We start from the raw sequence: 12498 nt of genomic DNA on the forward strand, positions 1-12498 counted from the left end.
ATTATGTCAACTGAAAAAAAGTGCACAACACGAGAGCTGGGATGTAAGTTTTATTTGGGGCAAAGTGAAGACTATAGCCTAGAGATAACTTCTCAGAGAGCTCCGAGGATCTGCTCCAAAGAGGTTAACGGGGATGTCAGTGTATAATGTGATTTCGGAGAAGCAAGAGACCTGCAGTCAAGCACTTACTTTGGCAGAGGGTGGCTGCTTTTCACTCTAAGGTAGCTGCTAGTCAGGAGGAGCAGATGCTTCATTAACGATTTCAGTGCTTTCCTGGGCATGAGAAGATGCAAAAATTGGGGCTCATAAAATCTTCTGAAAATCTCTGACTACCTGGAGACCTGTTCTGCCAGTTGTTTCCAGAGCCCACAGTGCTTCGTTCCTGATCTCCACCCTGAACTCCCTTCAGGGGATGCTGAAGGTCAAAGACTGCAGTGGCTAGCGACTTCATTCTTGTAGTACCGCATGACGAGTGACAGTTTTTAGTTGCCAATTATAAGGCACTTTCATTTTGTGTTTTATACACTTCTGTATGGTTTTAATTTTTACAGGAAGGATATATAACTTATTTTTCCCCCAGTTTTTTTGAAATATAGCTACAACATTGTATTAGTTTGAGGTATACAACACGATGAATATGTATAATAGATACATAACTTTTAAAATCAGTAAAAGATATATGTATGTTAAAAATTATTGTGTTTCTCGGTGAAGGCAATGAAATAAAGCTTTCTCATAGACTCTGTTTCCACCAATACCCAAGAAAGTTTTAAAAGTTAAAATTTCATCCGCAGCAAGCAAAGAGTAACAGCTTAATATCTTAAATATCAACAAGTGGCAGTCAAGGAAAGATACAGAAGATTCTGGTCTGGAGCATTCCATCAATACTCATACTGTTAAAACTCAAAATCCTAGAAATTAACACATACATATGCACATATATCCTGAGAGAAAAGTAAGTGGCTTCCTTATCTTTTATGTCTTCTCTCCGGAAATGTGAAAATGGCTGCTGGGGAGAAGGTGGAGTGAGAAGTGAAGAATAGACCAAGTCTTTAGGTAGCAGTGAAGACTCCAGGAAAGCCTAGTGAATCAGGGGAGGCTCTTTCCCATAGTAGAGTGAATTCTGAAATAGACCCTTGAAACCTCAGAAGTGACTGCAGAATATTTGTATTCTAACAAAAGGACTGCATCCTACCTCCCCTAAGTTCTGCCCCCTCCTCTCCTTCAAATTAGCTTATGCGTCATAGAAAAATAACAGCCTCAAGTTGCTGTTCCTTAGGAAAATCAAACCAGTGTCAGATCAAGTAGGAAGGAATTCAGGAGGCAAATAGAGAATCGGAAAAAATCACCCCAAGTGCTTTGAGCACTAAAATAATCTAAAAAGAAGATAAACTCAGTAGGCCAAATTCAAAAATGAGACAATAAAACAACTTACAGAGATGGACAGCGAAATTGCACCTATGAGAAAGCAGAGACCAAACCAGTGTCATTAAAGAACTAATAAATACATTAAAACAGCAAGGAACAGAATAGACATGGCTGGAAGTTGAATTATTGATGTGGAAAAGGCTTGAAATAATTACATTAAAGGCAAATGGAAAAACACCAAGAGATTAAAACAATCAGAAAGAAGCTACTAGATATGGAAGACAGAAGTTGGTGTCCTCAGAGTTAAGAACTCTTAATGGAATAAGAAGTATTAAAAAATATAAGAACGTAAGTTCCTCTAAAATGATGTTAGTCTGTAGCTTGAAAGGCCAAATATTCGATACAGAATATTTAACCCTGAGATGTATTTCAGTTATTTTATTGAAATTCAGACATCCAGGCAGAAAAAAAAGGCAGATCATCTCTAAGAAAAAAAGTCAGACTGTCCTCAGATATCTCAACAGCAACATTCAGAGACAGAAGACAGTGAAGCATTGTCTACAAGGTTCTGAAAGGACAAATCTGTGATCTAAGAATTGTAAACCCAGTCAAGATGTCATTCAAAAGTAAAGGTATTGGGCAGTTCCCACAAATATAAAAGAACTTATAGAAAAGAGAAATACCTAGAGTGAAATTCAGTCAGTTAAGAAATAGGGCAAAATCAATAACCTCCGATATACAGATGACACCACCCTTATGGCAGAAAGTGAAGAGGAACTGAAAAGCCTCTTGATGAAAGTGAAAGAGGAGAGTGAAAAAGTTGGCTTAAAGCTCAACATTCAGAAAACTAAGATCATGGCATTTGGTCCCATCACTTCATGGGAAATAGATGGGGAAACAGTGGAAACAGTGTCAGACTTTATTTTTCTGGGCTCCAAAATCACTGCAGATGGTGACTGCAGCCATGAAATTAAAAGACGCTTACTCCTTGGAAGGAAAGTTATGACCAAGCTAGATAGTATATTCAAAAGCAGAGACATTATTTTGCCAACAAAGGTCCGTCTAGTCAAGGCTATGATTTTTCCAGTGGTCATGTATGGATGTGAGAGTTAGACTGTGAAGAAAGCTGAGCACCAAAGAATTGATGCTTTTGAACTGTGGTGTTGGAGAAGACTCTTGAGAGTCCCTTGGACTGCAAGGAGATCCAACCAGTCCATTCTAAAGGAGATCAGTCCTGAGTGTTCATTGGAAGGACTGATGCTAAAGCTGAAACTCCAATACTTTGGCTACCTCATGCAAAGAGTTGACTCATTGGAAAAGACCCTGATGCTGGTAGGGATTGGGGGCAGGAGGAGAAGGGGACGACAGAGGATGAGATGGCTGGATGACATGACCGACTTGATGGACATGAGTTTGAGTAAACTCAGGGAGTTGGTGATGGACAGGGAGGCCTTGGTGTGTTGCGATTCTTGGGGTCGCAAAGAGTCGGACACGACTGAGCGACTATACTGAACTGAACTGAAGATTTTAAGAATTGAGGATCAACTGATTTTAATTTAAAACATGTTTTTTGAAAACAACAGGATAACAATATCAAAACCACTTTTTCTAACCTTAAATTGATATTTTAAGAAATGATAGCTCTTGTTGTGAATAAACCCTTATTTGATGTCTAGCTTTTCTTCTAGTTTTTTAAAATTCTGTTAAATTCAACTAAGTTTGAATTTAACACATGTTAATCTTTAAATATGGACTTCCCTGGTGGCTCAGACGGTAAAGCATCTGCCTGCAAAGAAATTTTTAAATAGCACATAAATTCTGATGCCATTTAAAAACATTAGATATATCATTTACATTCCTATTTATCTATCATTCTATATGTAATAGAGCATGTAAAGATATTTAGAATGAAGTTAGCCAAAGGTTAATAGTGGTTATTTTAGATGGTGAGTTTTGAGGGATTTAAAATATTTTTCCTTTGTGTGTATGTGTTTTGCATTGCTTAAATTCTTTATCATGAAAATGTATCTTTTACAAGAACAACAGCATAATTTTTCTTAAAGCAAATTGAAAAAATTTCAACACTTCTCCCTAGTCTTCAGGATATGGTTGATCCTTTTGCTCTCAAAAAACAAAAATCCCAAACTATCTTTCCAAACCTATCTCCCCCTCTAATCTTGAATTCACTGGTCTGATCTACTAGAGATGTTGCCTGAAATTCCCTTCTCTGCTCCTTCTCCAACATCATTCACACCATCTCGAATGGGCTCATCATCCTTATTCCAGGCAAATACCGTCCATCCCACAAAGCTCAACCTCTCGTCTGTCTCTTCCACTGATCTCTTCAGTTTATTCCCTGCCCAAGCAGTTTTTAATCAAATAGTTCAAAGTATCCGTGTAGAGAAGTACCAGCAGAGTTCTTTCTTCCTTTGGATTTGGTTTTAAGAGGAACCATTTAGTATGAGACAAAGTTCTTTCAATTTAAGTCAATTCCAGATTGTTATTCTAGTAAGTAGCTTCTGATGCTTATTAATATTATAATAGGAAGTGAGAGCTTGCAAAGTCTGAATTCCCATGTAGCTTCAAAGAATACTGAAAGTTAATAAGATACATATACATTCCCGGATTAGGCAGGGAACAATGAAAACTTGGAGAAGTATCTGAACACTCATAAGTTTCAGTTCTCTTTTTTTGCAGATGAGAAATGAAAACACTTTTTATAGATTATTAAAATTTGGTAAAGTTGCTTGCTATTAAAAAACATGATTATTAATGACCAAGACCTAGACACCCACTGATTTTTCAATAAAATTAACAGAGATTTCAAGTGACCACATATTATAATTCTATAAGTAATAGTTGTAGAACCAAGTAATGTGATTAGATCCTTAGTGATAGAAATATATCCATATATCATCAAAACTTTGTAGCTCAAACGGAAGCCTTCCATGTATCAGTATTTTATGGATCTTTAATTTTTTTTTTCCCAAGCCTTTTCACTTTGTCTAGTCTTATACTCTATCTTTTTTAATCCAATGTTATATAGATCTTTATTAGATTCGATTTTCATTTTGCGGAAGTGTATCTGTGAGTATTTTTTCACATAGAATATATGATGTTACACATTTTGCATTCTACTTGTTTCTTATTTTGCCCTCGCATTCAGCTGGCAGTTTGACTGTGTACAGAATTCTGACAATGACTCCTTGACCAAATTTTAGGCAGGCTACTCTGAGTCCTCTTTTTGACTTTTCTTCATCCTTGGGCTCTTGCCTAGCCCAGTTTTAGCAAGAATCCTGCCGAGTTAGTTTAGCAAGACTTGCCCCATTCTGAGTATCTCATCACCATTGATACCTCATGAAGTTACTGATTCCCTACCCTTAATATCTAAGTCCTTGGCCTGCTCTTAGCAAAAATCCTGTTGTGGGACTTCCCTGGCGGTCTGGTGGCTAGGACTCCGAGTTCCCTTTGCAGAAGGCCTGGGTTCAATCCCTAGTCAGGGAACTAGATCCCACATGTTGTAACTAAGATCCAGCACAGCCAAGTAAGTAAAACAAACAAACAAAAATTCTGTTGCGTGCTATGGATGCTATGTCGCTTCAGTCATGTCCAACTCTTTGCAACCATATGGACTGTAGCCCGCCAGGCTCCTCTGTCCATGGGATTCTCCAGGCAAGAATACTGGAGCAGGTTGCCATGGCCTTCTCCAGGGGATCTTCCTGATCCAGAGATTGAACTCACATCTCTTACATTACCTGCATTGGCAGGTGGGTTCTTTACCCGCTGAGCCATAGAATCTTGTTACACACGTTTATCAAGAATCCCTCTACGTTTCCGGTCTCTTCCCTTAGTAACTTCCATTCACTGACCCCCTCACTCTGCTCTTCCAGCTGTCTTTGTTGTATTCAAAAATGAGTTTTAGTTAAATTTAGTTTCACTGCCATGTTGCAATGGTACTAAATAAAATCTGTCTTTATACAGCCTTTAACTAGTATCTGGAGAAAGCAATGGCACCCCACTCCAGTACTCTAGCCTGGAAAATCCCATGGATGGAGGAGCCCGGTAGGCTGCAGTCCATGGGGTCGCTAAGAGTCGGACACGACTGAGCGTCTTCACTTTCACTTTCATGCACTGGAGAAGGAAATGGCAACCCACTCCAGTGTTCTTGCCTGGAGAATCCCAGGGACAGAGGAGCCTGGTGGGCTGCCGTCTGTGTGGCCGCACAGAGTCAGACATGACTGAAGCGACTTAGCAGTAGCAGTAACTAGTATCTGGCTCAATTTCTTAACAATTCTAGGTTCAAACAATTATTCCTTCATAATGACATTCATTGCTAATGATGACAAGTCTCATTTCTTTATACAATAACTTGTTTTGTTTGCTTGCTTCTATGCCTCTTTAGATACCTGGTTGCCCATGCACATTCTTATATAGGGAGTTAGCTTGAATTTCCTCTGCATGTGTGTGTGTTTTCCCAGGAGACCTATCCCTTAACTTTGGGCTCTAAGTGAACAAGAAGTGAAGATCAAATCATCATGCAGTCTTCTTCGCAGGTGCCTGGAATGTAGGTGATCTCTGATTCCCCCTTCAGATCAGATCCTTGTGGTGGAGAAGGGGCTTGCATAACTCAATGAAGCTATGAGCCACACCGTGCAGGGCCACTCAAGATGGGTGGGTCATAGGGAAGAGTTCTAACAAAACATGGTCCACTAGGGGAGGCAATATTAACCACTCCAGTAATCTTGCTGCAAGAACGCCATGCTCAGTATGAAAAGTCCAAAAGATATGACACCAGAAGATGAGCCACCCCAGCTCAGAAGGTGTCCAATATGCTACTGGGGAAGAACAGAGGGCAATTACGAATAACTCCAGAAAGAATGAAGTGGCTGCGCCGAAGTGGAAATGACCTCAGTTGTGGATGTGTCTGGTGGTGACAGTCCGATGCTATAAAGAACATTATTGCACAGGAACCTGGAAAGTTAGGTGCATGAATGAAGGTAAATTGGACAAGAATTTGAGCAAACTCTGGAAGACAGACAGTGAAGGACAGAGGAGCCTGGTGTGGGGCAGTCCACCAGGTCGCAAAGAGTCAGACATGACCTAGAGACTGAACAACAACAAAATAACAAAACTTACTGAATTGTTTCCAACTGAAGCTGCTTTCCCACTCCCCACCCCTTGGTTCCTTTCATACAAGATCTACTTTTTGTTGGGTAAACTATTATTTCTAGGAACCTGCTCCAGTCAAATCCCCACTGCCTTCAAAGAGCAGGTATACTGTGATTAGCAGACAATTCCTTAAAATAAAGTGGTTAGGTTCTTCCTTTGATGAATGGCTGTGTTGGACTGTCTGTTGGAAATTCACCAGTGGAGTTCAGGTTACTGCCAGCCAATGAGTCATTCAGATGAGATTTGGAAAGCAAACGAGAAGTGGAAGCTATATATTGTTGCTTCTTGACCAGCAGCAGGAAGACAAGAGGTTTTGCAGTAGTCTCCAAGTAGTTCCCCACGCCTCGGTGCCGCTTGCAGGAGTAATCATGGCAGTTCCTAAAACTTCTGACTCATTGAAAGCTAGTGACAGGTCTGAGAACAAAGGACGACTTACTCTGAGCTTCAACCCTCCAGCTCTTCTAATGGTTTGAGAAAAAAAACTATTTCCCCGAAATAAATTCCTTCCTGCTTGAAATATCTAAAATAGTTTCTGTTTCCCTGACTGACTTCCAACTGAAACAGTGACATGACAAGGAGGGCTGAGAAGACAAATATGCTTTAAGACAAAATTGGTTAGAGAAGATCCCATGTGGTGAAGGCAGGAGGTGTCAGCTCTGAGAAGAGAGAAGCAAGGATTGAATGTCAGGGGCTCATAGCAAAGAACAAAGGGCCCAACAATCCTCCAGAAGAAAGCGCCTGGGGGGTTGCTTTTAAATTGTGAAGACACATCCTTGTTTACTACTGTCTCCCTGGTGCATAGCACATGCTTGACACAGAACTAGTCTATGATAAACATGTCTAATAAATGTATAACCTAGTAGAGAACAGTGCCTTTCGTTGTGCTTCAGTTATAATGATTTGGCTGCAAATAATAGAAATCCCAACACAAACTGGCTTAAGCAATAAAGTGAAATCATTCAGTTGTGTCCAACTCTTTGTGACCCCATGGACTGTAGCCTACCAGGCTCCTCCGTGCATGGAATTTTCCAGGCAAGAATACTGGAGTAGGTTGCCGTTTCCTTCTCTAGGGGAATCTTCCCGACCCAGGGATTGAACCCAGGTCTCCTGCATTGCAGGCAGACGCTTTATTGTTGGGGGCACTAGGGAAGCCCTAAAGGGAATATATTCCATTTAAGCAATATTCCTATAAGCAATAAAGGGAAATATATTATTCGACATAATTGAAAAATTTTCAGAACTGTGCTAAAACTTGGTATCAGAACTTCAGGTAATACACTAATCCAACAGCTCAACAAGGATGTAATATATTTTCATCCCTTATCTCTGCCTTCTGAAATGTTGGCAAAAAGTCAGTCATAAAACTGACTTCTTTTTTTATGAGTTATATGTTTATTGAGTGACACAAGGAATTCATTATTCTATTTTACAATATCATTCCAGGTGTAATAATGAGGATACAGCAAACATAAACACTTTCTTACCTTGACCTTCATTTTACTGGTGAAATATATCATTCAATGTATCTGGCTGGCATGATTATCCAGTTGTATTAAAAAAAAATTTTTACTGGAGTATAGTTACTTTACAATGCTGTGTTAGTTTCTGCTGTGCAGCAAAGTGAATCAGCTAAATGTATTCATATAGCCCCTCTTTTTGGATTTCCTTCCCGTTTAGGTCACCACAGAGCACTGAGTTAAGTTCCCTGTGCTGTACAGTAGGTTCTCATTAGTTATCTATTTTATGCATAATAGAGTATGTATGTCAGTCCCAATCTCCCGTTTCACCCCATGCTCGTTCCCCTCCTGATGTCCCTGCGTTTTTTTCCCTACATCTGTAATATTGACTGCTTTTGTTAACTGATCAATGCCGAAAGCTCCAGGGTTTGGCATCAGGAATCTTTAGCCTAGGGTTTCTAAAAAAGGTACGATTGGATTGGATTAGATCATAAGTCCACCCCTGGACCTCTGACTGTGGTCACGTGTGCACTGATCCACTCCACCCCTGAGTTAGAGTCAGCTTCTCCAGACAAAATGAATAATATGAAGGGAGTTTTTTTTTAAGCTTTCTATTCTTAATATCTGCTCTACTCAACTTTATTGCTATTTATTGGAGGGAGTGATTCATATCTCTGTATAACTGGGACTGGGCTTGCTGTGGGAATCACTAGATCCATGGAGATTTGACAATGAGTAAGACACAACCAACTGATTCCACTTAGGGAGAGAGGATCCCATCTATCTTGATGACAAGCCCAATCATTCTTTGGACAAGGATGCTCATTCTCCAGAACTAGTGCTGATAAAGAAGGGTCTCTACCCTAAGACCTGACCTATAAGAGGCAAGGCCTGGGTCTTCAGAATTTCCTGTAGCTACTGAAATGAGTGATTTAAAACCCTAAATCCCACTTCCTCTTGCCTACTCCAGGAATTAGCTCATGAATTTATTCTGTCTCACTTTACATCATCAGAATTTCCCTATTTTATTGCTTCCATGAGCCTACCAATATGCTGTCATTTCTCCTCTCTTTAAAAGATGCCTCCCTTGAGCCTCACACCATCCTCTGGTAATGACTCCATTTCCCACCTTCTCTTTACGGGAAAAAAATAGATCCCTTTTAAAAGCTTTGTGTACTAGGAGTCTCTATTGCCTCTCCTCTCATTTTCTCTTAAATCCGTTTTAATCAAGCTCTTGTGCTAACCTGCTCTCATCGAGGTCACCAGTGATCACACTTCCTTAAATGCAAGGATTTTTTTTCAGTCCTCCTCTTTCTCAGCTTCTCAGCAGCATTCAGCACAATTGATCCTTCCCTCCTCCTCCTTCTTTTTTTTTTCCTAGTATTTTAATTCATGAATTAATTTTTTTGGCTCTACAGGGTCTTCATTGCTTTCTGTGGACTTGCTCTGGCTGTGGCGAGCGAGGGCTGCTCTTCGTTATGGTGCACAGGCTCCTCGTTGAAGTGGCGTCTCTTGTGGAGCGTGGGCTCTGGAGTGGGGCTTCAGTAGTTGCGGTGCATAGCTTTAGTTGCTCCACAGCATGTGAGATCTTCCTGGACCAGGGACTGAACCCGCGTCCCCTGCATTGGCAGGCGGATTCTTACCCACTGGACCACCAGAGAAGTCCAAATCCTCCCTCCTTCTTGAAACCCATTTTTCACATTGCTTTCAAGATCCCACATTCCCTACCCTTTCCCTCACTTGTTGTTCCTTCTCAGCCCCTTCAAGTGGTTCCTAATCCTAATCTCTAAGGCAGAGTCGTAGATCAAGTCTCTGACCTCGTCTCTATTTATACACATTCTGTGGGCAATGTCATTTGTTTAAAAACAATCCATTATATACTGAAATATTTATGGGGAAAGCAATAAATATCCAGAATTTGTTTTAAAATGCTCCAGCCCTGGGAGGAGCAGGGGAAGATGGGCCAAGACTAGCAAAATATTAGTAACTGGTGAAGCTAGGCGATGGGTATGTACATGATAGGTATGTTATTCTCTCTACTTTTGTATACACTTAAAAGTTGTTTCATAATACAAATAAATAAATAACATCTATATACTGAATTCTTCTGTATTTATGCCTCTAGCCCTGACTTTTTCCCCTTGAACTTCAGATAAATATTTTCAATTGCCTAGTCAGCATTTTTACTTGATTGTTTAACAGTTATCTCAAACTCAACATGTCTAAAATGAACTCTGGGCTACCCTTCCTCTTTACTGCAACCCTCCCTACACACCCCCGCCTCAAACCCTATTTCTCTTCCATGGTTTCCTGTCTCTGTACGTGACGCTATTTTCACCCAGTTGCTCAGATCAAAACCTCTGGAGTCACCCTTCACATTTCTCTTTCTCTTATAACCCCACCCAATCCTATCAGCAAAACATATTTGGGATCTGGCAACATCTCACTACCTCTACGGCTACCATTCTTGCCTGTTATTTCTCTCCTGAGCTCCTGCAAAGGCCCCGAAACTAGTCTCCTTGCTTCTACTTTGGCCCCTACAATTTGTTCTCCACAAGCAACCAGACTGATTCTTTGAAAATGTGAATCAGATGATGCTACTCCTCAACTTTCCAGTAAGGTCCAATCGCACTTAGAATAAAACCCAATATCCTTACGATGCCTGCAAGACCCTACATGACCTGTCCCTAGCCTCCAGCCTCACGTCCCTGGCTGCATCTCTTCCCCCATCATTATCATCCCTGAGCTCTAGCGCACGGGCCTTCAGCTACTCCATGAGCCCACCAAGCAGACTCTCACCTTAAGATGCCTGCTATTCTTTCTGCCTGAAATGCTCTTCCCCCGAGTATTTGCGTGGCTGACAACCTCACTTCGTCCTCATCTCCATTCAGTGGTCACCTGTGCAGAGAGGCAGCGGCGCTGAGTTACTTCAGTTGTGTCTGTGCAACCCTATGGACTGCGGTCTGTGAGGCTCCTCTGTCCCTGGGATTTTCCACGCAAGAATGCTGGAGTGGGTTGCCATTTCCTCCTCCATGGGATCTTCCCAGGAGGAAAGGGAACCGAACCCATTTCTCTTGTATCTAACTGCATCGCCAGGAAGGTTCTTTACCACTAGCGTCTTCTGGGAGTTTTCAGCAAATAATATATGTTAAATATACATATATAATTATTTATTTCCCTCTTCCTGTTTATTTTCCACCTGTTTTGTATCCATGATTTTATGACTTGCTTTGTGATCTACCTAAGAGCAAGAACTTTGTCTTGTTTACTACTATGTTCCTAACACACAAAATAGTTCATAGTCTACATAGTATAAGTCAATAACCAACACTGAGTGAATGAATGATTAAATGAGTGGGTCTTAGATAAGGGTTAAAGACAGCTCTGGTTTTGAACACTCTAGAATGAGAGGTAACTCTCCCTTCCTCACTCCCAGCTTCTCCCATGATCACTTGAACTGATAAAACTGTATCCCTTGAACATCCAAAGGTTTGTACTTCGAGTAAAAGTGTTTAAGTCAGATGGAGCCTGACTCCAGAGTCTAAGCCTTCATAAAGGAGTTGTGAAAATTCTGCTTATGATGGTGACACCCTGAGAAATGAGGAAAGGAGCACATGGGTTAGTCTGTTCACATAGGAAAGTGGGAGAGAGTGCAGTGGCAGAGAGGATTGGAAATGCTCTAAGAGGACTGAGTGTTCAGGGAATAGGCCTCCTGCTGGGGACAACCTGCTCACTCAGATGATATCCTGGGACCACAGAAAACTCAGTGGATTTCTCTTTCTGATTACATTCCTTACCCTTACTTAGCACAGGAATGGTCTTGGTTCAGGAGGGCCCATGAGCAGCCCTTCCAGATACCTCTGTCTCCAGAGAGAACATGGTTGGCAGAAAGAAGAGCAATTAGGGAGAATGAGGCTGTTGGTGCCATGCTTTCTTTTCTCTCTGTTTGTACCCAATAAACAAGTACCTTTCTCCTTTCTATTAATTTGTCACTGTTGTTGAGTTGTATCTGACACTCTACGTGAGCCCCATGGATTGCAGCACACCAGGTTCCTCTGTCCTTCACAATCTCCCAGAGTATTCTCAAATTCATGTCCATTAAATCGGTGATGCTATCTAACCATTTCATCTTTTGCTGCTTCATCTTGCCTTCCATCTTTCCCAGTATCAGGGTCTTTTCCGATGAGTCAACCTTTCGCATCAGGTGGCCAAAGTATTGGAGCTTCAGCTTCAGCATCAGTCTGTCCAGTGAATATTCAGGACTGATTTCCTTTTGGATTGACTGGCTTGATCTCTTTGCTGTCCAAGGGACTCTCAAGAGTGTTCTCCAGCAACACAGTTAAAAGCATCACTTCTTTGGCATTCAGCCTTCTTTTTGGTCCAATTCTCACATCCATACATGACTACTGGAAAAGAGCAAGAAGCTTTTAATCTCATGACTGCAGTCACCATACACAGTGATTTTGGAGCCCAAGGTCCACTTTCACTTTTTCCCCTTCTATTT

This window comes from Capra hircus, chromosome 3 (genome assembly GCF_001704415.2).
Source record: "Capra hircus breed San Clemente chromosome 3, ASM170441v1, whole genome shotgun sequence".
Classification (NCBI taxonomy): domain Eukaryota; kingdom Metazoa; phylum Chordata; class Mammalia; order Artiodactyla; family Bovidae; genus Capra; species Capra hircus.